Source organism: Vipera ursinii, assembly GCF_947247035.1.
Source record: "Vipera ursinii genome assembly, chromosome: 1".
Lineage (NCBI taxonomy): Eukaryota > Metazoa > Chordata > Lepidosauria > Squamata > Viperidae > Vipera > Vipera ursinii.
Window position 1 is genome coordinate 133,546,931 of NC_139512.1, and position 25,663 is coordinate 133,572,593.

At 37.1% G+C, this 25,663-nt stretch overlaps 1 protein-coding gene across 5 annotated transcripts in view; it reads right to left on the reverse strand.

Annotated features, from left to right (window-relative positions):
* Positions 1–25,663, reverse strand: part of DPP10 (dipeptidyl peptidase like 10) — a 382,740-nt gene that overhangs the window by 149,563 nt on the left and 207,514 nt on the right. The window lies entirely within an intron of this gene.

A 25,663-nucleotide genomic window follows, 5' to 3' on the forward strand; every position in this document is an offset into this window, starting at 1 on the left:
ATAGACTTTTACAATAAAAAAGGACATCATTGAGCATCCAATACATTAAAATGTGATTAGGCTGAGATAATGACTTCATCAGTGTTATCTGTTTTTGTTAATTTGTTCAAAGATAAGTGCCCCTGGTCTTTTTGACTTATTAATGGAGATAGTCTTTCACCTTAGCATTATTATACCTTCTCCCTTGTATAAAACAAGGTCAATTGACTTTTTTAAAAAAAAGAAGACTTGAGCTGTTTGACCTTATCCCCAAAACATCTCTCTAATTTTTTGCACTGTTTTTCACTGTTGCTATGTAAGTATACAGGATACTTAATACATTGGATTTTTTTTACATTTAGAAACAAACAAAACTTTGCAGGAATGGTTAGCTATGTCATTATTCTACTGCCCTGATGTTTTGTAGTTCTCCCACCTATTGAAAGTAATCTTAAACATTTCAAAACACTTCACTGAAATAAGCTTTGATTGCACATAAACCTTATATTAATCATGTAATGGCTGTACAAAAAAGGAAGAAAACTGTAAAGATTGCACCGTGATGAAACAGTACTGTGAAGAAGAGCATGTAATACAAATAAATTTGAACTGTTATGCTTACATGTTCTTCATTCCTTTCATGTCACCTTTCATATTCTGCACTAACTAGACAAACTTCTAATTTGGCAGAGGTTCTGGCTCATCTTTGCTATTTTATCTAATGAAGAAAAAATTATCAATATAGATATCCTTTTAGAAAGAACTAGAAATGTTATTTATTGGATTAAGGCTAAAGATGGCACAGTGTCCTCCAGCCATCAGGATATTTTTTTATATCTTCAAGTCCTTTCATTTTAATTACTCAAAAGTAGCTGACACCAGGAATATTAATTCTCTTCCTTATCCATAACAAATTAAAAACCCTATCTAGACCGGGATGCCCTGTGTACGGTCACTCATGCGCTCGTGACCTCTCATTTGGACTACTGCAACGCTCTCTACATGGGGCTTCCCTTGAGGACCACTCGGAGGCTCCAACTGGTACAGAATGCAGCCGCGAGTTGTGTTGGGAGTCTCCCGATACTCCCATGTTACACCTCTGCTCCGCGAGCTGCATTAGCTGCCAGTTGTCTTCCGAGTGAGATTCAAGGTTTTGGTAATGGTTTTCAAGGCCCTACATGGCAAGGGTCCGGAGTACCTCGGGGATCACCTGCTGCCGGCATCAAATTCCCTCCGCCCTGTGCGTTCCCACAGAGAGGGCCTCCTCAGGGTGCCACCGGTCAGAGAATATCATCTGGTGGCCCCCAGGGGAGGGCCTTCTTTGTGGGCGCCACGGACTTATGGAATCGGTTGCCGGTTGAGCTCCGGACGGCGCCCGACCTTCGCTCCTTCCGATGCGATCTGAAGACCTATTTATTTGAACAAGCCGGCCTGGCCTGATGGGGGATGTGTTGGGGTTTTTTATTGTGGTTTTTTATATTATTATTTATTGTTTTAGCTCGGGCTTTGTATTTAATTCTCTTTTTAACATTTGTACCTTGTATTTTATATGTGCCCTGTTCACCGCCCTGAGTCCTTCGGGAGAAGGGCGGTATACAAATATAATAAACTTAAACTTAAACTTATTCACATCAGGGTCTAGTAATTTTAAATATGACTGGTAAGAAACGTTAGGAAGCATGAAAGGACCTTAAAAATGGAAAAGCATGTTAAACAGATGGATAGCCAGTAAAGAACACAAGCACTTCAAAAATGGACGGCAGGAGTCAACAGTGGTAACCTAGAATAACTTCTGGCAATTTTGTCTTCCTGCATGAGAAAAATGTAATGTACATTCTTGCAGTAGCTGTAAACTAGTGGCAGCCCTTGAAGAAAAAGTTGATGTATTGAAACAGCAAGCAGCCACTTCTACCCATCAGAGAGAATGAAGATTTATCAGTTCAAAGAAAGGAAGTCATACAACTGACAGTGAAAGCAACTTTCAATAAAGAAGACACTCCACCAAGCAAACCCAACAGAAAAAGATAACAAGCAGAAGTAAAAAAAAAACAACAACAACACCTATATCATCTTCTACATTACTGGAATTCAGAAAGAGTTTTCAGGCTCTCACACAAAATAAAAAAATAGGGGAAATGAAATAGAATAGGAAACAGGATCATGGACATGGACATGGCAGACAAGTCTAAGACAAGTCTGTTGATTATTTCTTCTTATTAATACATGAGAGACGGGAAAGACAAACAATACTGTAAAACAGTGACTATTATTATACTATAGGTTGTACTATCACAGATTATGAAGGAAGTTCAAGCTCTGCGGAGTCAAATGGAAGCCATGAAGAGAACAGAATAATCTTGAAAGGGAATGTACACAAATATTGTCAAGCGAAGCGAGTATCTGTGTCTTAAGAAACAGAAATGGATCCTGTAAGTAACTTGTTGATGGGATACCTAGAATGGTATTTTGGCTTGCGGGGCAGTTACTAATGATCCTAGGTTCCATAATGTGTGAAGTAATTTATGGAGTAAAACTTGGCTTTGGTGAAAACAAAATTAGCATGCAGACATACAATAGTTATCCAGGAAGAATATTTACTAAATATATGAAAAATGATGAAGAATTGTTAAAACTTGCAAATGTTCATACAATGGTGAATGCAAAAGAAGCAAAAATTGTTAAATGTAAGAACATGCTTTCACTCAGTTTGTTACCCGTATATAACATATATGAGTTTGCATGTGTTGAGTATATGTGTTTGTGAATTAGAAGAAATATAATAGGAAATTAAATGCAATAGGAACAGGTATTCAATTGATGATGAATGAGATAGTCTAGAAATGAAAAGTATTTAATTGGATGGAATTTATAAGATGCTCGAAAAGAGAGACATAAGAAGTTTAAGGAATAAAAGACAGCATATAATGGATGTGTTGGAAGTAATGAGCATTTGCAAGAATAAAAAGGTACAAGAATATTTGATCAAGTGCAAACCTGAATTATAATTTCTTTTCTCTCTTACCTTCTGCTTTGATTTTATTTTGGCTACTACAGTTTTACTTTTTTTCTATTTTGAATAAAGTATGGGGACCCCTGGTACGGATCAATGTAAAACCACCAATAGGAATTCACAGTGGCAAGGTGGGGCAAGAAAGAGAGCTAGACTGCAATCTACAATACATAAAAAAAATTCTAGAGTTGTCTTTATGGGTTTGGAAAAGAAATGTACTGTTTTGACACTTCCTGGGATCATGTAAATCCTGTGTGGTTTTGAGAGGGAAATGTAGATGGGAGGGGCTTCCTCCACAGACTTAGTTAAGCACATATATGGACATGTTGCCTACATCAATGCAAGGCTAAACTAGGGAAAACTTAACCTTGTCAGGTGGGCTTCACATGTTCTTCAGTTTGAACCCCCAAGTGTCACACTTTAATTTCATTTGCATACATTAATAAAGTTGTGGTTCTTGTTACTGAACCATGACTGTCTTATTTGAGAGGGAAAAATGCTGAATATTTTGATTCTTCTCTGGGGGGAAAAATAGACCTATCAAGCAAGCAAGAGCCTGGATTAAAAAAATACATATACAACATTAACCATCAAGCTGTCAGCTGCCTTCTGGAAGTAGCAAATTTGTGTTAACATGTAGAGATGCTTAGAAGAAACAAATTAAGCAGATAGGCACAGATTGCTATATCCATAAATGTTATTGTATTTGAATGAGATAGCATTCTTCCTTTCTTGGCATATCCCTTTTCTTTACTAAAACTAACTACCTTTGTCTCTAATCTCTTACTCAAGCAGAACAATCTCCCACAACTGTAAATGCATTTTCTTCCTGACTTAATACTCCCAGAAGCTAATAGGAGGTTTGGATTAGCAGCAGCAGGAATTGCCTATTGCTCATGGAGAGCAATCAGCTCCACCAAGATGATGAAATAGTTCCACAAGTGAAATATGCTATTAAATCATCAGGTGGATATTAAGATATGTAAAGAACCATTTTGAGTAGCACAGTTTCGCTTCTTTTTCTGATATACTAACAGCTTTGCCCAGTCACAAGGGGACTTTGTACTTCCTCTATCATCTCTAGGCAAGAGACGACTGAAAACAATAGAATGGCATTCTCTCCTATTGGAGTGCAATGCTGTAAAACCTTCCGTTTGTTTCCCCAATCTTATTGCAGCAGTCCTGGGAAAGTGAAAGGAGGTACAAATACTTCTGCACTCTTCTTATTTTGTAATGTCTGTTGAGATTCTCAGTCATCCAGGTTCATAGTTGTCTCAAAGGTGCTCTTTCAGAAGGCAACTGGCTGCTTTTTCCTTGAGGAAGAAGAACAAAATATTTCGCTTCTCATCCAAGAAGCTTCATCATTTGGGATGGTACAGCGGATGGAAGGATAGGAATTGACAGTTGAGACTGGATGGTGAGGGAATGGAAGGAGATGTGCTGACTGGATGGTTCCTGGCATATGGAAGGATTGTTTTTCTTTGCAGTCATCTGGTTGTTAGCACTCTCCCTGAGGCCTTACTTCAGTGGTGGGATTCAGCCGGTTCACACGATTTTGGCAGAACCGGTAGCTAATTTTTTGTTGCCCAGGCCCAGAAAGGACTTCCGGAAGCGGCATCCAGAGAACCAATTGTTCACATATCTGAATCCCACCACTGCCTTACTTTCTAATCTATTTCCTCAAACATAAGGAATGAATTGGACAGTAAAGTCTAGGATTTTTAGAGAATGTAAGAAAATGGACTAAATGTGCAACATTTATTAATTTAGTTTATTTATTTATTTAGTTAATTATTAAATTTATATGTCGCCCATCTTGCTATTCAGAATATTGATTGTGAAATTCTGGCTTGCATTGGGATGATACACAGTAACGACAACGAAAGAGAGTGGAATAATAGGTCTTCTACTAATTAAGCATTTTAAGTGCTCAATTTAAACACACATATATATCTTTCCAACACAAACACACACAAATAGATTTTTGCTTAGTACTCTCAGTTTGTAACCAAAGTAAAATGCAAATAAATACAATATTTTGTTACCTAATTAGTCACTGATATTTGTAATTTAGGAATTGAAATTACCTGCGACCTTTTAAAAAAAATAGACCACTGTCATGAATATTTGTTTTGAGGAATCTATGTGCAACAAAAGACTGAAGATCATTAGAGAGATGGGGAGAAAGAGAATATGTAAATATGCACATTCTGCAGAGAGAAAAGTTCCTCAATGATGGGCTTCAGCATGAGTCTGAAAGCTCAGAAGAATAAACATCTGGTTCCAGTGACCAATCCAGATTGGATACTACAATATACAAATATATACTTTTTTAAAAAAAGACACAAACAAAATGAATATGTTTATAATTCTGGAAAGCAGCCAAAAGAATGAGTGTGTTCAATAGGCTAATCATGAATATGTATTTGCTACAGTAAGATAATATAGCAGATGGTAGAAACGTTAAAATTTTGATAGATATGTTAAAGTGCTATTGAAAATGTATTCTTCACACCTGTAATTCCTTAACAGAAACTTTACAAAAGAAGAGGTATCAGAATCTGACTTATAAACAAACTCATCAGACCAGATAAAATAGCAAAAAAGGATAATGAAATAATATACCGTAAATAACATGACAAAATGTTTTACATTTCTATATTGGACTCTGAAACTTCTTGAATTTTTTTCTACTTGAATTATTAAAAGTTAAGACTTTAAGCTAAAGCATCCTTCTTTCATCGTAAGGAAAAATATTTCTTTAATATTTTCTTCTGTTAAAGTCAAAATGTGAAAATAATTTTCTACCTTTGTAAAATATATTGCTTGGCAATCCCACACTCCAAACACAAAAGTGAAACCAAATTGCCCAGATCTGTTTTAATATCACAACTGAAATGACCTTAAACTCCTAGGGAAGATAGAAGAGCAGTTTTGTCTATATTATTAAAGTGAAGCACTATGCTGCAATGGAGCCCATCAATTTAGTTTCTTTCTCTCTTTGAGAAATTGATAAACAAGCAAAGCCCCATCTGTGGGATGCAGGCAACACGCAAAACCACGCACCCTCCAGTCCACAGGAAAAACTCTCTCCAAGGAACTGGTCCCTGGTGCCCAAAAGGTTGGGGACCTCTGATTTATGATACATTTTAAAGTGTTATTTATAAAAAGGACTTCATTCGTTCATTCATTTTATTTATATACCACACATTTCTATCCAAGCAGCTGTGGGTGGCTTATAAAACAATTAAAAATGTTATTTACAAAAGGGAGCTATTTATAAGAATAAAAAGTGGGACAAAAAATATCTAAAAGGACCCATTGAACATTGATTGGTTCCAAGGAAAACAGGAACTGAAATTAAAACCTGCTCCACCCAGCAAGTCAATAGCAGTATAGCATAATGACAAAGTTGTTGAACTTAGACTGGGGAGACTTAAGTTTTATAATCCATGCCCTGCCATGGGAGTTCCATGGGTGATTTCCATGGGTCAGTCTCAACTCAGCTCAGTCCAGCCCATTGTTAAAAGGGAAAAAAAAAACAGAAAGGAAGCTGTACAATGTATACCACCTGAAGCTTTTGAAGAAAAGACACATGTAAATCTAAAGCATAGTTGTGTGCACACATGCATAGTAAACATAGATACAAGCCAACATACATACACTTGCTTTAAAATGAAGTCAAGACAAATTTACAGTGTATGAATTCATATATTTTAACAATGATATATTCATATTACAAATAATTATACATTCAAAATATTTAAGTATCTATTATAAAAATTTATACCTGGGATACATGAATTTATCCCATTCAAATCTACCCCATGGAATTCATATTGCAAAAACAAAGGAAAATTTACAGTTGATCCTTATTAATTTGGAAATAAATACTGGGATAATATGCATGTTGATATTATAAATTTTTAAATGCTATTTTTGGATACCATCCAGGAATTTGAAACTTAAATGAACAAAAATGGTATCCTGCATAATTATTCTCAGAAGTCAATGCTTTATACAGTAAAATATTTTTATGAATCAAAACAATGATTTATATCCATGTTTTGTTTTTTTTTCTGGTAGCAATATGGATGTGGTTTGACATTCATTTTTCCCAGGATTTTTAAAAATATCTTTATCTAATCTAGAATCAGCTGCTGGTCTCTCAGCCAAGTACTAACATTCCTGCTTAGCTTGTTAAGATCAGTCAAGAAAAAATAGCTACTGTCAGCTAATTATACAAGTCTAATACATTAGTCAAGGGACACGGTGGCTCAGTGGGTTAGGACGCTGAGCTTGTTGATCAAAAGGTTGGCAGTTTGGCGGGTCGAATCCCGAGTGCCACATAACAAAATGAGCGCCTGTTACTCATCCCAGCTTCTGCCAACCTAGCAGTTCTAAAGCACGTAAAAATGCAAGTAGAAAAATAGGGACCACTACGGTGGGAAGGTAAGAGTGTTCCGTGCGCCTTTGGCATCTAGTAATACTGGCCACATGACCACGGAGACGTCCTCGGACAAGCGCTGGCTCTTTGGCTTTGAAACGGAGATGAGCACCGGCCCCTAGAGTCGGAAACGACTAGCACGCATGTGCAGGGGAACCTTTACCTTTACCTTTAATACATTAGTCACTAAATAAAATTCCTCATCCCCTTCATGGATTACTGCCTTGTCGTGGCGAAGGGGCTTGCGTAATTCAATGAAGCTATGAGCTATGCCGTGCAGGGCCACCCAAGACGGACAGGTCATAGCTGAGAGTTCTGACAAAACGTGATCCACTGGAGAAGGAAATGGCAACCCACTCCAGTATCTTTGCCACGAAAACCCTATGGACAGTACCAAAAGGCAAAATGATATGACGCTGGAAGATGAGCCCCTCAGGTCGGAAGGCGTCCAATATGCTACTGGGGAAGAGCAGAGGGCTAGTACTAGTAGCGCCAGAAAGAATGAAGCGACTGGGCCAAAGCCGAAAGGACGCTCAGCTGTGGATGTGTCTGGTGGTGAAAGGAAAGTCCGATGCTGTAAAGATTTTTTCTCCATAGGAACCTGGAATGTAAGATCCATGAATCAAGGAAAGCTGGACGTGGTCAAACAAGAGATGACAAGACTGAACATCGACATCTTAGGTATCAGCGAACTTAAATGGACAGGAATGGGTGAATTTAATTCAGATGACCATCAGGTATACTACTGCGGGCAAGAATCCCTCAGAAGAAATGGAGTAGCCTTCATAGTCAATAAAAGAGTAGGAAAATCAATACTGGGATACAATCCTCAAAATGACAGAATGATCTCAGTTCGAATCCAAGGCAAACCATTCAATATCACAGTAGTCCAAGTCTATGCCCCAACCACCAGTGCTGAAGAGGATGAAATTGACCGGTTCTATGAAGCCCTACAGCACCTTATAGAAGTAACACCAAAAAATGATATCCTTATCATCATGGGGGATTGGAATGCTAAAGTAGGAAGCCAAAAGATAACTGGAATAACAGGCAAGTTTGGCCTTGGAGTACAAAATGAAGCAGGGCACAGGCTGATAGAATTTTGTCAAGAGAATACGATGGTCATAGCAAACACTCTTTTCCAACAACCCAAGAGACGGCTCTACACATGGACATCACCAGGCGGTCAACACAGAAATCAGATTGACTATATGCTCTGCAGCCAAAGATGGAGAAGCTCTATACAGTCGGTAAAAACAAGACCAGGAGCTGATTGTGGCTCAGACCATGAGCTTCTCCTTGCAAAGTTTAGGCTTAAACTGAAGAAAGTAGGGAAAAGCACTAGGCCACTCAGGTATGAATTAAATCATATCCCTGTTGAATATACAGTAGAGGTGACAAATAGATTTAAGGAATTAGATCTGATAGACAGAGTGCCTGAAGAACTATGGACAGAGGTTCGCGACATTGTACAACAGGTAGCAACCAAAACCATCCCAAAGAAAAATAAATGCAAGAAAGCAAAATGGCTGTCTGAGGAAGCTTTGCAAATAGCTGAGGAAAGGAGGGAAGCGAAAGGCAAGGGAGAAAAACATAGATATGCCCAATTGAATGCAGAATTCCAGAGAATAGCTAGAAGAGATAAGAATGCCTTCTTAAATGAACAGTGCAAAGAAATAGAAGAAAACAATAGAATAGGGAGGACCAGAGATCTTTTCAAAAAAATTGGAGAGATGAAGGGAACATTCCATGCAAAAATGGGCATGATAAAGGACCAAAATGGCAGGGACCTAACAGAGGCAGAAGAGATTAAGAAGAGGTGGCAAAATTACACAGAAGAACTATACAAGAATGAGCTTAACGTCCCAGATAATCACAATGAGGTGGTCACTGACCTCGAGCCAGACATCCTAGAATGTGAAGTGAAGTGGGCCTTAGAAAAGCTGAGCAACAACAAAGCTAGTGGAGGTGACAGTATTCCAGCTGAGCTATTCAAAATCTTAAAAGACAGTGCAGTAAAAGTGCTACACTCAATTTGCCAGCAAATTTGGAAAACTCAACAGTGGCCACAGGATTGGAAAAGATCAGTTTACATTCCAATTCCAAAGAAAGGCAGTGCCAAAGAATGTTCAAACTATCGCACCATTGCACTCATTTCTCATGCTAGTAAAGTCATGCTTAAAATCCTACAAGCTAGACTTCAGCAGTATGTGGATCGAGAACTACCAGAAGTACAGGCAGGATTTCGAAGAGGCAGAGGAACTAGAGATCAAATTGCTAACATACGCTGGATCATGGAGAAAGCTAGGGAGTTCCAGAAAAACATCTACTTCTGCTTCATTGACTATGCTAAAGCCTTTGATTGTGTGGATCATAACAAACTGTGGCAAGTTCTTAAAGAGATGGGAGTACCAGACCATCTTATTTGTCTCTTGAGAAACCTATATGCGGGTCAAGAAGCAACAGTGAGAACTGGACACGGAACCACTGATTGGTTCAAAATTGGGAAAGGAGTCCGGCAAGGCTGTATACTGTCACCCTGCCTATTTAACTTATATGCAGAGCACATCATGAGAAAGGCAGGGCTAGATGAATCAAAAGTTGGACTTAAGATTGCTGGAAGAAATATCAACAACCTAAGATACGCAGATGATACCACTCTAATGGCAGAAAGTGAAGAAGAAATAAAGAGCCTCTTGTTGCGGGTGAAGAAGGAGAGTGCAAAACTTGGGTTGAAACTTAACATTAAGAAAACCAAGATCATGGCATCTGGCCCTCTCAATTCCTGGCAAATAGATGGGGAAGAAATGGAGGTAGTGACAGATTTTGTTTTCCTGGGCTCCAAGATCACTGCAGATGGGGACTGTAGCCAAGAAATTAAAAGACGCTTGCTCCTGGGAAGGAAAGCCATGGCAAATCTAGACCGCACACTAAAAAGCAGAGACATCACCCTGTCAACAAAAGTGCGTATAGTCAAGGCTATGGTCTTCCCAGTTGCAATGTATGGCAGTGAAAGTTGGACCATAAGAAAGGCTGAGCGCCAAAGAATTGAGGCCTTTGAACTATGGTGCTGGAGAAGACTCCTGCGAGTCCCTTGGACTGCAAGGCGATCAAACCGGTCAGTCCTAGAGGAGATCAATCCTGACTGCTCTTTAGAAGGCCAGATCCTGAAGCTAAAACTCAAATACTTTGGCCACCTAATGAGAAGGAAGGACTCACTGGAGAAGAGCCTAATGCTGGGAAAGATCGAGGGCAATAGAAGAATGGGACGACAGAGAATGAGGTGGCTGGATGGAGTCACTGAAGCAGTAGGCGTGAGCTTAAATGGACTCCAGAAGATGGTAGAAGACAGGAAGGCCTGGAGGAATGTTGTCCATAGGGTCGCGATGAGTCGGACACGACTTCGCAGCTAACAACAACAAAAAATTCCTCATACACTTCACAGTACTTAGATTCCTGCCGTGTAGTGATTAATGTGCTGGACTAGAGGCAAAGAGATGGCCTGGTTGAGGACCAACTTCAACCTTAAATACTCAGTGATTCTGGCTCAGTCACACTTTCTCAGCTAAACCAACATCACATTAATTTTGTGGGATCAAAGAAAAGGCAATTTCTTTTAGGGTCCTGGAGGAAATGTAATGTAATTCACTGACATCAATGTTGCTTAAATTAGTTTGAAAGCAATCTAATTTCATTAAAATTAGATTAAGATTAAAGTGAACATAATCTGTAATAAATATACTCAGAATATAATAAATCATCAGGAAATTTTAGGAAGCAAAAATAAGTTTGTTTTAACGGGTCAACCAGTAATGCATCTTTTTTACCCTACCCTACTCAAGTCAATCCTGAATACAGAGAACATGTATAGCCCAGTTTCAACAAACATTCATGAAACAATGAAAATGATTAATCCACAATAAATTGGTTTCAGGCTAGAACTGAATTTAGGAGCATTGCTGTCTTAGAATTGGATAAACAGTATCTTTTTAGTATGATGCAATTAAATCACTGCAGGGTACCTCAGGTTACAATGAAGCATTTTCACAGCATTGCTTTTAATATATTACCATAATAAACTGCAGTAACTACTAAACAAGTAATGCTGATATATAAATGGCAACTATTTATTATTTCAACAATCCTAAAATTGTGGACTTTTGTGAAAGGAACAGAGGGAGGGAGAATTGCAGATATTGGCAAAAATTGTTATACTGGAGCTCAATGCGTTTTTGAAATTTTTTTTCCCGAAAAGCATTTTAAAAATAAATTCTATAAAGACAAAAGCACAAATATATACAATGGCTCTCACCACACATAAAATGCTATTTGGTTGCTATAGGTCATCTCACCTCTTCCTAATTCACCTTCTTCACATCATTTGACCTAGGGGCACCTACTACACAGTCATCATTGTAAACTATCTCTGTTCAGTGGGTAAATTCCAATTGGAGAGACTCTGGCAGTCAAAATTTCAATGGTGACACAGTACTTAAAGTACAGTCAGGATTATTCACTACAGATTTCTGTTTCGCAAATAACAGCAATGCCACCTGTTCTCAGAGCAACCTCTCCCCAACTGAAATGAAAGAACAGATGCTAAAGAACATGTCAGAGATTCTAGAGTGTCAGAAGTGCCATCTGTTGGTGATTTATATCTTAGGAAGCATTACTTTTCATTCAATATTCATATTTCTTGTGCAGAGGAGGTTGTAAATAGCAAAATGAAAGATGAATTATGTCTCTGTAAGCAATAACTTTGGCACGAAAACTTTCATTCCAAAACAAATTTAGAAGATGCATGGAAGACCCATTGCTTCTCTCAAGTGCTTTTTACCCCTGCAAAAACCATCAAGTTTGACTAGCCCACTTTAAAGTAACAAAAAATGTCTCTATTGTTGACAAATTAAGCAGTTGTTCTTAATAACAATGTTTTTTTTTTAGATTTTTTTTGTAACCTGCCTTTAGTAGCCCAAAGTCACACAATTGATTGGCATGCCTAACACAGGACTAGAACTCAGTTTCTTGGTTTTTATCTGGTACTTTAACTACTAGACCAAATTGTCTGTTTTAAAAAATTTTAACGATTCTTTTAATACTCGATACTTTACTGTCAAATATTAAAAGGATCGTTTTTAATTTTTTTTAAGGGAAATGTTTTGGTCCAGTGGTTAAAGTACCAGATAGGAACTTTTTGTTTTCATAATTTACTAATGTTAAAGTATTAATTAGTAAATTAGTAGAAAATTAGAAATTAGAAAATAAAAAATACCATAAGATTCTTGTTATGTTATTAAAAAAAAATAGAGAGCAAACAACGCTACCTCCCTGAAGCAGCTGGTTATATTGTACCTTCAATACCACTCAGCTTTATTGAATTTGGAGTGGCTTTGATGATCATGTAGAAAAAGTGTTAGGGCACTTAGAAAGCTAAAGCTGGCAATAATTACAGTAATGTTGAATTTGCCTGCCTTTGGAATCAGCTCTCAATCCAATGAAAATTGTGATATTTAAGAAGTACTGTATGTACGGTAGGTCCTCAAAAGTGTGTAAGCTGTTAAGGCCTGCTAAGGCCACCAAATATTGATCTCATATTATCTAACTGATCTCTGGTTAGGCCATGGAAAAGCCATTTATAATAATAATATTCTCTCTCTCTCTCTCTCTCTCTCTCTATATATATATATATATAATATTTTGTATAATACAAAATAAAAACTAAAGTAAATACCTTTAGTTCTCTGTATTCAGGTCTTTGTATTTTGTTTGGAATATATTGCTATGAATAATAGAATGGAGATAATGTTCATTATGCACAGCACACTAATTTTATTTGAAGGGGCTGCAAGTTAACTTTTCATGCTGCACACAGCAATATACATAGATATAACTATAAATGAGAAGAAAGAGAATATGGTTATGATAATAACAGTAGTTATTATAATGGACTATCAGGGTTCCTGTTTCATTTTTACAAAACAAAAGAGAATAAGAGAGAGAATGAAAGTCTACAATAAGTGTAAAGCAATTTATACCTAACTATTTTCCTGATATAGGATTATAATCAAGTTGTGAAACTATAACCAAGGCCAGATAAGTCTAAAAAGTATGGATTGGAGTGTCAAGCCTAAAGTTTTTAAATATAACTTTACAGAACCATTCACATTTCTTTAACATTGGAGTTACAATCCTGCAATTTTAATATTCAGTTAATAATAAATAACGATGTAGCATGAAGATACTTTTCCATTATCTTTACAAATTGTGGCAGTTGATTAATTGTTTAATTATGTGTCATCAGTGTTGAGTTACTGTGAACCTGCCATGTTTATGTGAATCCCTATAAAAAGGAAAATTTAAGATAAGAAAGTTTTTTAACTGGTAGATTGGTTAAGAGATGGGAACATTTGTTCTAAGTTTTGCTCCCCATTTGCTTGTGCAAGCTCACTGCTATTTGTACCAGTAAAGAAAATGTGAGTTCTGATAGTGCTCCAGCATTGTCTGTACAACCCTTCTTCTCTTTAATAAAATGTTGTGATACATTCCTCTAAATTCATCCACAATTGTGATCCAGATTCGGTGTGTGACCATTATCTCATGTTGAGCTTTGGATCTGCGATAGTCCCAGACTCTATTTCTAGAGAAGTTTATTAAAATTGATTAAAGTCACCTTGAGCCATACATTTGGGGAACATCAATGCCAACAAAGAAATGGAGTCAAGGAGCTCAGGCAAGGAGGTTAATGTGCAGGAGAGAGGCTGGTACAATACCGGGTTTCCCTGAAAATAAGACCCAGTCTAATACTTTTTTTGCCTCCAAAAGAGGCATTAGGTCTTATTTTCGGGGGATGTCTTCCCCCCCCCACTGTCTTGCGTTGTGTTGGCAGCACCAATAACTCCATCCAGTAGGAGCCTGCGTGGCCACCACTGTCCCACATCTTCTGCAGCCACTCAATGCCAGTCGTGCATATTGCCCCTGGCCTCCATTTCACCGGCAGAGGCCTTCAGTAAAGGCCTCTGCAGCTCAAAACAGAACAATGGGTTGATGCATGCACTACCACCACCAGCCTCCATTTCTCCAGCAAAGGCCTGTGAGCAGCCGCAGAAGTGGGCTGGCGGTGGCCACACTGGCTCCTGCTGGACGGGGCTGTTGGCACTGCCATGAGGCAAAGCAGGTGTCGGGTTGTGGTAGGCCTGGCTGTGGCGGTCCAGAGGTAAGCTGGTGTGGAGTGCGTGGAGCAGCTCCACCTGCCCATCCCTGCCATAGCTTTATTTTAATGTGTGCGCCCCTCCCCGTTTCATGCAACCAGATGGTGGGACAGAGTAGGCGGGGTCTTAACTAGGGATTATATGGAGATAGGGCTTATATTCAGTGAATGCGTAAAAATAAAGCTAGGGCTTATTATTGGGATAGGGCTTATTAAAGCCCAATCTAATGAACAGAGTCTCACATCTGGGGCTTTGTTGGGATGATGGCCAATAGCTGTAAGAGATTCCCAAATGACAATCACGTCCACCCCTGCTCCAGGGTATCAGCTGATGGCACACTTAAAACTTTCCTCCTCCTGTCTGCCACCACCATTATTTTATGGATGACCCTCCACCCCCCAAGACAGCCCTATCCACACTATTAATTGTTAGGAATATCTTTTTTAAGATAATAGGTGTTCAGGATTTTTTAAATAATTTTACAGCTAGCAATATTGAAGAAAAGAGAAGCCTTGGCTAGAATCTTTCTCCTTGTCAAAATAGTTTTTCACTGAAACTTAATTGTTGATATGGCATTTAGTTACATGATTCATCCCTGGCATTGAATTACTACAGTACTTGGAGGACTAAGGCATATGTTTATTTTTAACATTAGATATACGAATGTCAGATTGTAAAATGAGAAAAGTTCAGGGCTTAAGCTTAATGATAACCATTTCTTCTCTCTTGCAAATTCCAAATTTTGACTTTGGGTGCTTAGTTTCTTTATAAACAATGTTTTCTTAATATTATTTCAAATTTTCAATGGCATTTAACTGCTATTCAAATTGGATTTAGATATATAGAATTAAGAAAAGCCCAGCTGGTTAGCAATTAATGAGAAAGCAAATCAGTTTTTTTCTCTAAACAATTTAAGACTAAAGAGACCAAGAGAAACAATATATTGAAATTAAAGGACAAAGAACAGCTACATCATTGGTTTCACGAGTTTCACAAATATTTCTGAAATATACTGAATTAATTCACAATTGTCTTATAGTCAAACTTTCTATTTTGTTCTTATTTTTATTCCTGAAAGAAATCTTGTATCACTGATTTTTTCCACAGCAGGAAAAAATTAAACATGTCAGACATAATTGAATGGAAGAAAAAAGTAATGAATATTACAAATGTTGCTTCATTTGTACAATTATAGTATGGTGTGTATGGCATCATTATAGCTTCTACCAGATGCCTATGATTACAACCAAGAAGTTAGCCAGTAATTTAAGAAGTTAATTTGGAAAGAACAATTTGTGAGCAAAAAGCCTTTGTATAGTTCCAAGTCTTTGTATAGAATGTAACCAGTTGGCCAGCCTTTTGTTTAACATTATTACAATAAAGACTATCTACTGTAAAACAGAAATATTTCTTTGCAGTATGTTTTTGAATCTCTTTTCCTAAACATGGCTTAGTGCACTGTGCTGTCTTTTTAATACAATCAAATTAAAACTATCTTTGTTATTATGTAGCGGGAAACTGCCACTTAGGCTGGAAGAAAGGGTCAAAGTGTAAGCTAACTTCCCCCAAGATCCATGAAATCTTATCTGGTTGTTCCTAGGGGAGGTGACCAGCCTGGAGAAATTCTTGTAACACAGGTAGAAAACAATAAAGTTGTTTATATAGCTATTTATGAGTGGCTCTAGTTGCTTGCATCTGATATTATTTGGGATGTATATGATATCTCTATATTTGTCATTTTTTCTAGGAATTTAGTTCCATAGATTCTGTTGTTTTTGTATTTTGTTGTATAAAATGATTCAGTTTTGGATGATAATTTCTCAAGTCAAATAAAATCTTAATTGTCTGATTTGTTCAATTCAATCTTCAGCACATTAGACAAAGATTTTGGCACAATGTAGTAAAATCAAGGTGATATCTTCATTTATTTACTGTATACTTCAACTTTTTCCCCTTCTGTTCAATCATGTCCAATTCTCAGAAACTGTCTTAACAAGTACCTGCAGTTTTCTTGGCAAGTTTTCTTTTTCAAAAGAGCTTTGCCTCCTATCGATGGTTGAGAGAAAATGACTAGCCCCAGGTCACCCAGCTGGCTTTGTGACTAAGGCAAGCCTAGAACTCACAATGTCCTGATTCTAGCCTAATGCTTTTACCACTGTACCAAACTGGCTATCATGCTTTGACTGATAATAGGTATATTACTGTCCTTCAATTCAATTTGCAATATAATATTATGAGGCTAAAACTGGATATCATAATGTATGATGTTCTTCAGGGCACACTTACAACAAAAATCTGATTTTTCTCTCTTGATTTTAGAAGTCTGTACTTCCTCTCCAATGGATGCTTCTGTCTGTCTGTCTGTCTGTCTGTCTGTCTGTCTGTCTGTCTGTCTGTCTGTCTGTCTGTCTATCTATCTATCTATCTATCTATCTATCTATCTATCTATCTATCTATCTATCTATCTATCTAAATTTCAGTGTTCTCATACACAGAACAGCTCTTTTCCATTGATATAATTCTATAGGAAGCTTGACTGCTACAATGCAATTAAGTAAACCAAACAAATAAAATATGTGAGTTGTTCCAATTATACAACAATTAGCAACAGAGTCCTTAACACTGGCAGAGAAATATGGCAATGATAACAGGACATATTACCAACAGATCTAACTTGTTGTAACATTACTTTGAAATATCTATTGAACTGATATGATAGAAACAGAAAGAATATTGGAGTAGTTGGATTGCCTCTAGAGGATTTTTTTTTCTTTTGCAGGTAAACAAGTTCAGCTTATATCACTTCTTTAAGAGCACAGCTATTTTGGTTATCCCATTTATATGCTTTATTTCATGAAATTTACTCATTTCTATTTGCTTCTAGCTAATGCAACAATGATTCCATTCTGCTTTTAAATTGCAGCACACAAAATCTACCTTCTAGGAACTGCAAGTAGAACAAAGCATGATTATATTTTAAAATTTGTACAAATTTAAACTGAGTTTCCTCTGAGTTTTCAGTACTCTCTTCCTAATGATAAAATGGACAATTGATGCAGACTTGATTGAGACACAGTGGGAAGAAAATGATTCAGCTATAACCTCTGTGGATCAAAGATCTCAGCCCTTCATGTTAATAAGCATGAATACTGATTTTTTATTACTTAAGTTCAGTACAAATGACAAAATAATATACATATTAATGTGTAGACCAATTACCAGTCTATATACGTTTTCCTGAAAATAAGACCCATCATCAATCCTCCTCCTCCTCCTCCTCCTCCTCTTCCTCCTCCTCCTCCTCCTTATTATTATTATTATTATTATTATTATTATTATTATTATTATTATTATTATTATTATTATCTCCAAAAGAGGCACCAGATCTTATTTTCGGGGGTGTTTTTTCCTTTCACCTTGTTACGGCAGCTCCGACAGCCCCACCCAGCTGGCCAACTTCTTCTGCAGCCAAAGGAGCAGCTTTATTCTGCAGGTGACAAAGGAGCTCTACCCTGCATTTTACAGTCAGAGGCCTTCTGGAAAGGCTCTGAAACTGACAACTGAGCTACAGATTGAATCCATAGCTCGGTGCTCGGCTGCAGGGGCCTTTCAGAAAGGCCTCTGACTGTGAAATGCAGGCCAGAGCTCCATTGTCAGCTGCAGAATGAAGCTGCTCCTTCGGCTGCAGAAGTGGGTGGACGAGGCAAATGTCAATCCATGGGAGGCCTGGCTGCAATGGTAAGCTCCACCCCCCACTCCCGCCCTAGCTTGATTTTTAGGCGTGTAGCTTGCCCCCAAACTAGGGATTATTTTTGTGGTAGGGCTTATATTAGGCCCACCCCCCCAAAATCAAGCTAGGGCTTATTTTCAGGGAAGGTCTTACTTTCAGGGAAACATGGTATAATTTATTTTGTATTTTAAGGTTTATAATTCAATCTTCATAAATAGCAAATTATGTATAAAAATTAGTCAAACCACTTCTTAAATGCAGCTGATGACTTCTACAAATTCACTATCTCACTGGAAAAATCCCTATTGGCTCTTGTTGAGTTACAATTTGCCTTTCCTCTTTCTAAAGTATGAGAACTAACAATGCACTTGTGCATCCCTACAAAGAAGTAAATTCCACTGAATTTAATAGAATTGCAGTATCAGCGGACTTAGCAGTGAAGCTTTGAAAAGAGATCTGAATCAAGTTCCAGAACTCTAGCAATTATCCTGGATTGTCTTCCGTGACTGGCTTTAGAGGTAATAGGTCTCATTCTCACTGTGGAATAAATTAGTAGAGACATTTGAAGTAAGTTCATTAGGCCTTTCCTTTGAGGAGTACCAACATCATTAACTCATGCAAATACAGTAAATTGTCTTCTTAAGTTATTTTGTTTCTCTTGCAGGTTTGCATGAGCAAACAGACAAATGTATAGTAGGGACTAATGTAAGTGATTAGTGAAGGAAAGTAGAAATCATGGAAATGATTACACACACACACACACACACACACACACACACACACACACACACACACACACACATATATATATATATATATATATATATATATATATATATATATATATATATATATACATACACACTGACATACATATACACATTCATTTTCCCATTTCACATGAGAATTCAGCCTCAGTATTAAATAATTTTACCTCTTAAATCCTTTAGTCCCTGTTTGTATGAATTGGATTATATTTATATATATATATATAAATATGCAGATGAAACACATATACAAACAGAACTACACACCCTGACAGACATATTGACAGCAAACAAGTTCCAAAAAAACAAAATCACCAATATGATTCAGCAGGGGACTCCGAAACAGAAAAACATCCAAGAAGAAGAACAGAACAACGGACGAGCCATCTTGCCCTACATAAAAGGAACAACCGACAAAATCAGTAAAGTACTACGTAAACATAACATCAAAACCGCATTTAACACTGACAGAAAGATATCAACCATCCTGAGAAATCCCAAAGACAAAATAGAACTGGAAAACCAGGGCATATACCAAATCCCATGCGCCTCCTGTCCAGCAACATACATCGGACAGACTAACAGAAGAATAGAGGTACGTGTAGAAGAACATAAGAACTCAGTACAGAAGAAAGATCACACATCTTCACTAGTACAACACATAAACACTACGGGACACAACATCAATTTTGAAGGTACAAAAACAATCGCCAAAATAGAACATCTCAACAGCAGAATAATCAGAGAAGCCATTGAAATAGAAAAACACCCAGACAGTATGAACAAGCGAGACGACACCTCCCGCCTACATGCCATTTGGAAACCAGCATTGATAGAGAAACGAATTTCAGCAAACAAGGATTTAAAAAACCAACAAACAACCCCAAATGCCACCAGCCCCAGCAAGACTCTGATTGGGTGGGGGGAGTAAGTGTGTTCAGAACACACCCACCATTCAAAACACACTCCCACCCAATCAGAACACACTTACTCCCCCCACCCAATCAGAGCAACCTCCACCCACAGAACACACCCCCTCTGGCAGTTTAAAAAAGAGGAACAAACAGCCACATGCTTCTCCCAGAAGAAGGAAGCAGAAGCCTCCAGCCTGATGATGACGGATGGGATTCCGTCGAAACGTCGCCCCTACACCTTTAGTTCTATGCGGGGGGAAAACCCGAATAACCAAAGATCCATATATATATATATATATATATATATATATATATATATATATATATATATATATATATATATATATATATATATATATATATATATTTGTTTTCTGAGGTTTTCGCGGGTGTTCATATGTGGATCTTTGGTTATTCGGGTTTTTCCCCGCGTAGAACTAAAGGTGTAGGGGCGACGTTTCGACGGAATCCCATCCGTCATCATCAGGCTGGTGGCTTCAGCCTGATGATGACGGATGGGATTCCGTCGAAACATCACCCCTACACCTTTAGTTCTATGCGGGGGGAAAACCCGAATAACCAAAGATATATATATATATATATATATATATATATATATATATATATATATATATATATATATATATATACCAACTGTGTATGAAAAGAACAGATATTTGGGGGGAGATAAGATGACAGCAACTAGCTGAATTGTTGAAATTAGTTAATGTATGAATCCATACTTGGGCCTAATTAGGTAGGATGCTTGTGGTCACAGCTAGCACAAGGGAACAAATTTGGCAGTGATCCTCTCATATGTTATATTTATTTTAATTATTTCCCACCTTCATTATTTTTACAAATAATTCAAGGCAGTGAAAATATCCAATAAACCTTCCACTTCCTATTTTCCCCACAACAACAACAACCCTGTAATGTTAAGTGAGAATGCCTGACTCACTTGTGTTGGCCATTGGCTGTAATAAATTGACTAATTGACTGACTCACTAGCTTTCCAGTTTCTAGCCTGATGCCCTAACCACTAGACCAAACTAGATACATTTTCATTCCATCTTCTAAAGCAAGTCAGACAGACAATTTAACATCTCATCTGTTATAGGAGTACATATCCCAAATATTTTGTAACTTTCCTTGTCTAAACTTATTTTTCTAATAACACTGAAAGGAATATCTCAGCATAATGCTAGGCAACCACCGGACTCTAGGAAAATTGCTGGAAAACCTCCTTTTGAGACCAATTGAAATAGGTCTTAACAAAGGGGTGCTATTTTATATCAGTAAAAGAATGTAGCAGCAAAAAATTTCATGGAAAATGAGAAAAAGATCAATTGTACCAAAGGAAACTGCTATAATTTGCCTTATCTTTTGCCAACTATGGCAACTTTCTCAAAGAAATTCAAGCAGAATGACGTTTTTTTTCTATCTATTTGATTCGTAACAGCTTTTGTCAACTTCAGCCTGTCCCCTTCTCATGGAACTGGATAACTCGCTTAATCAACAAAGGATATTCTCTATGAAGTAGAGCAACTGGTTACCTTGTTAGCAAGGAAATTTAGATGTGCACCACCAGTTATGTCAGCTCTGCCTTTGCTGAAAAAGTTAAAGTAACAGGATGGGTTAAGAAACAAGCATGATAAAAAAAAACTTCCAAGATTATTTTTTTTCAAATTCAGTTTAAGGCAGTGGAAATATTTGGAATTTTAAAAAATGAAATGGAAGAACACACTGCCTTATTCAAGTCTAGAGAGGAATAATATACCTAGATATCATTAGCATTAAATGATAACTTTGAAAAGAAGATATTACTGAAGCCAAAGCAATGTCCAAAGCAAACAAACGTTGATTGAACCTTGAAGAATACCTCAAATGAAGAAAAGTACTTTTAGCAAACAGCCTTCCACATAATTGAAACAGTGTAATGGAAAATATAGAACTGAAATCAATAAAAAGCTCATGAGCTCAAAGAAAACAGTAGATTTGAGGACTAACAGTGTTAGAGGCTCCAGGCAAGCCTAGCAATGCCAGTATGAACAACTGATGTTTCCCTTAAATTCCCAGTAAATCACTGATAATTCAAACTAGTTATCAAACCAATTATCAAAGTGAGGAGCCAAAAATCAAGTACAGCTTGGGAAGAAAAATTAAAGTCTCTTCTCAATGCTTCTGGAGATTCATTCCAGTGAAATCAATCAAGAAGAAAGAAGAACAAATTCAATAACAGAGAATGAGCTAATGGCCAGGGAATGGATTGGTCCAATCAAACATATTTTATTTATTTATTTATTCATATCAATTTATATGGCCACCCATATCACCAACATGATTTGGAGCTGGGATTGGGCTAACAATAATTAAAACTGAAACATTAAAAAAACCATTCCCAACCAGCTAAAACAAAATGGCTTCTGAAAACACAATTCAGCAATAACATAGGAACAGTCACTCTCCAAGCTTTGGAAAACAACCAAGCCTTTAAGGCCTACCAAAGATATGAAAAGTCAGAGCAAGCCATGATATGTTGTTCCAGAGCGCAGGTGCTGCTATGGAAAAGGTTCTGCTATATGATTATTCCTGATATATGGGACTCAGAACATGCCCCTGCTGTTCCTACTAATGGATGAGTTAGAAATGATGGCACTAAAATGGTGCCCTCAAGTACCCTGGCCCAACATCATGTAGTGTACCACTGGTTGAAAAGCCCTGACCTAGAAGACTTAACCTCCAAAGCTATTCTGCCTTGCTTGAGTTGAGCTGAAGTCTGTTCATCCCCATCCAGAGTCTCACAGCCTCTAAATGCCAGGACTTCTCATAGCATCACTTAGCTCACACGGTGAAGATATACTGTGAAGTGTCATTAGCCTATTGATGATACCTTACTCCATATCATCCAATGTCCTCAAATATTAATGTCATACTGTGGATGTTAAATAGGAGTGTGGAGAGAAGGGCTATGGGGGAGGGGGCGATATAAGAGGTAGGCTTCTCTCTTACCCATCAACAGCTTGAGGAAAGTGGAGAGCCAGCATAATACTATGCCTCAGCTCTTAAATTTCCTAGCTGGTCCAGAAGGATACCACACTCAGTGGTATCAAACACTGTTGAGAAATCAAAGAGTGCAGGGATGGACACACTTACCCCTGTCCCACTCCCTCCATAGTGGGACACTCATCCACAAATGAAACCAAAAATAAAAATAAAAAAAGAAAGAAAGAAAGAGAAAATGAAATGAAAGGTGGGATATAATTCTCTCTCTCTCTCTCTCTCTCTCTCTCTCTCTCTCTCTCTCTCTCTCTCTCTCTCTCTCTCTCTCTCTCTCTTTCTCTCCACAAACACACACACACACACACACACACACACACACACAAACACACACCAAATAATAAAATGCGCTGTAATGCATGGTCACTGAAATAAATTGTTATGGATTTTGCATTTTAGCAGTATCTAAACTAAATACTAAGCCTTATGCTTAAAGTCTATTTTATAGATTTTAACCCAACTCTTCATTCTTTCATTATATAGTTTTCAGTGAACAAGATGAATGAAAATTGAAACAGCTGAATTGTGCATGTGGACTATTTTCTACCAGACACATAAATCATATTACTATCTGGAAAAGAAAAAAAATGAAATGGAATTGTGGCTGAATCATTCTCAATACACTTTAAAAATGATTGTTGCTATAAAAATAATCTTAAATATAATACAGGTTACAGTTAATTGCAGTGGTTAAAAGTAAACAGAATAAAGACAGGTAGGTAATAGATTAGATAACCCATGAAAACTCCATTTATGTTCAACTTGATTTCATCTCTTTATATACTGCATTGATTTAAACCAATTATGGGGTAGTATTTCCAAGTTTAAGGATTCAGACTGTACACCTTAATAGACATATTAGTGAGACATATTATATTTTAAACAATATATAGGGACATAAGAGATTCACAAAGAATTGGAAACAGATGAAAAAATCAATTAAAGATGTAATAGAGGCATATATTTTCAATGCTGCTTAATCCTAAACAAATATGCAAAAGATTGCTGACTGAAAACATCAGAAAGCACTCTAAAATTTCATGATCACATTTTCTTTAAGGAATTACTATTAACTGGAGATCAGTCAACATGCTAATGAAGTTTCTATTAATAAATATCATATCAAACATAATATTAGAGAAAGTAAGCTCCCCTTTGTAAAAATAATCATAGAACTATACTTGGAATGGCTGTATGTGTATACTCATATGCCACCATTAAGTAACTTTCAAAATGGTCTACAACTGAGCATTCAGTGGGAATAAAACCAACACTTCACAATAGTGAGGCTCTCATTCTTCTAGTCCGAATGAGGTTTCAATGATATTCCTTTAAGAAAATACATTGCAGATTAAAAAAAATATAGGTGCATGTAACAAACAGTGTTCTAAATGTTTATACATCAGACACTCAGTAGAGAAATCCAATGCCCTTTTGGTTAATAATATAAAATAAAGAAATTATCCTTGCTCTCCTTTTCCTGAATAGCATAGTTGATGAAGTTTAAAAGAAACCTAGTAACCCGTAGAATATTCTGGCAGTTTTGTATTGACCCTTATTTCTAAAGCAGGGGTGTCAAACTGTCGGCCCATGGGCCGGATGCGTCATGCCAAAACCGTGCCCACTCCCTTGCCGGCAATGGAAAAAAAGTCATGGTACGTCACGACACATCATGTGACACTGAGAGTTTGACACCCCCGCTCTAGAGGCTTTTTTTTCCCACTTGTGTAAAGAAAAAGAATGCTTCAAAGCATCTATGAGCAAGCAGGTAGCACTTATCACCAACCCTTAAACCAAAGATTTAAAGATTTTTAGATCATCATACTGCAATAGCAATGTGATCCCAGAAGATAATACAACAGCTTTTAAGGAGTTGCTGACAAATATTATAAGAGTGCTTCTGTGTATTGCTAAGTAGCTTTTCCCCTCTGAACCCGAAATGCTACAGAGACCTACTAAAAATAATAAGTATGTATTAAATAGAAAAAAAAAATGCTTTGTGTTTTGGAAAAAAAATCACCTCACCTAGGTTACCAGACAACTGGAAAAAATAGACATGTCCTCCCTTTTCTCTTTATATCCTTTATCTGGCAGGCATAGCCTTAGAATCAAATATTGTCTGACTTTTTGAGTATCTTGTTGTTGTTTTTTTAGTTAGGACTGCTTTCACAAAATAGTCATTCCAACCTTTTTGTATTGTAACCTTGTATATTATCTGCTTTTTTTCTTCTTTCCCTCTTCTGTCAACAGATTTGACAGTCTAGAGTTACATTATATAGTTTTCTCCTAATTTCAGCAGTGGCCTCAAATCATTCCAGCCATTGCTATTCTTTGGAGTTTTTGTAACTGTTTCCAAATATGGCATAAAGGTAGCTGTGTTGGTGGCAGTAAAGTGCTGCCTGACTGCATGAATAATACTCTTTATTTTTACAAGAGTTGTACAAGTTAAGGACGTTTTTTTTTAAAAAAAATATTCTTGAAATAAATAGCAAAAGGGTGATTAGAATATTGATTTTTGAAAGTTACAAATGAACCAAGGATCTATATG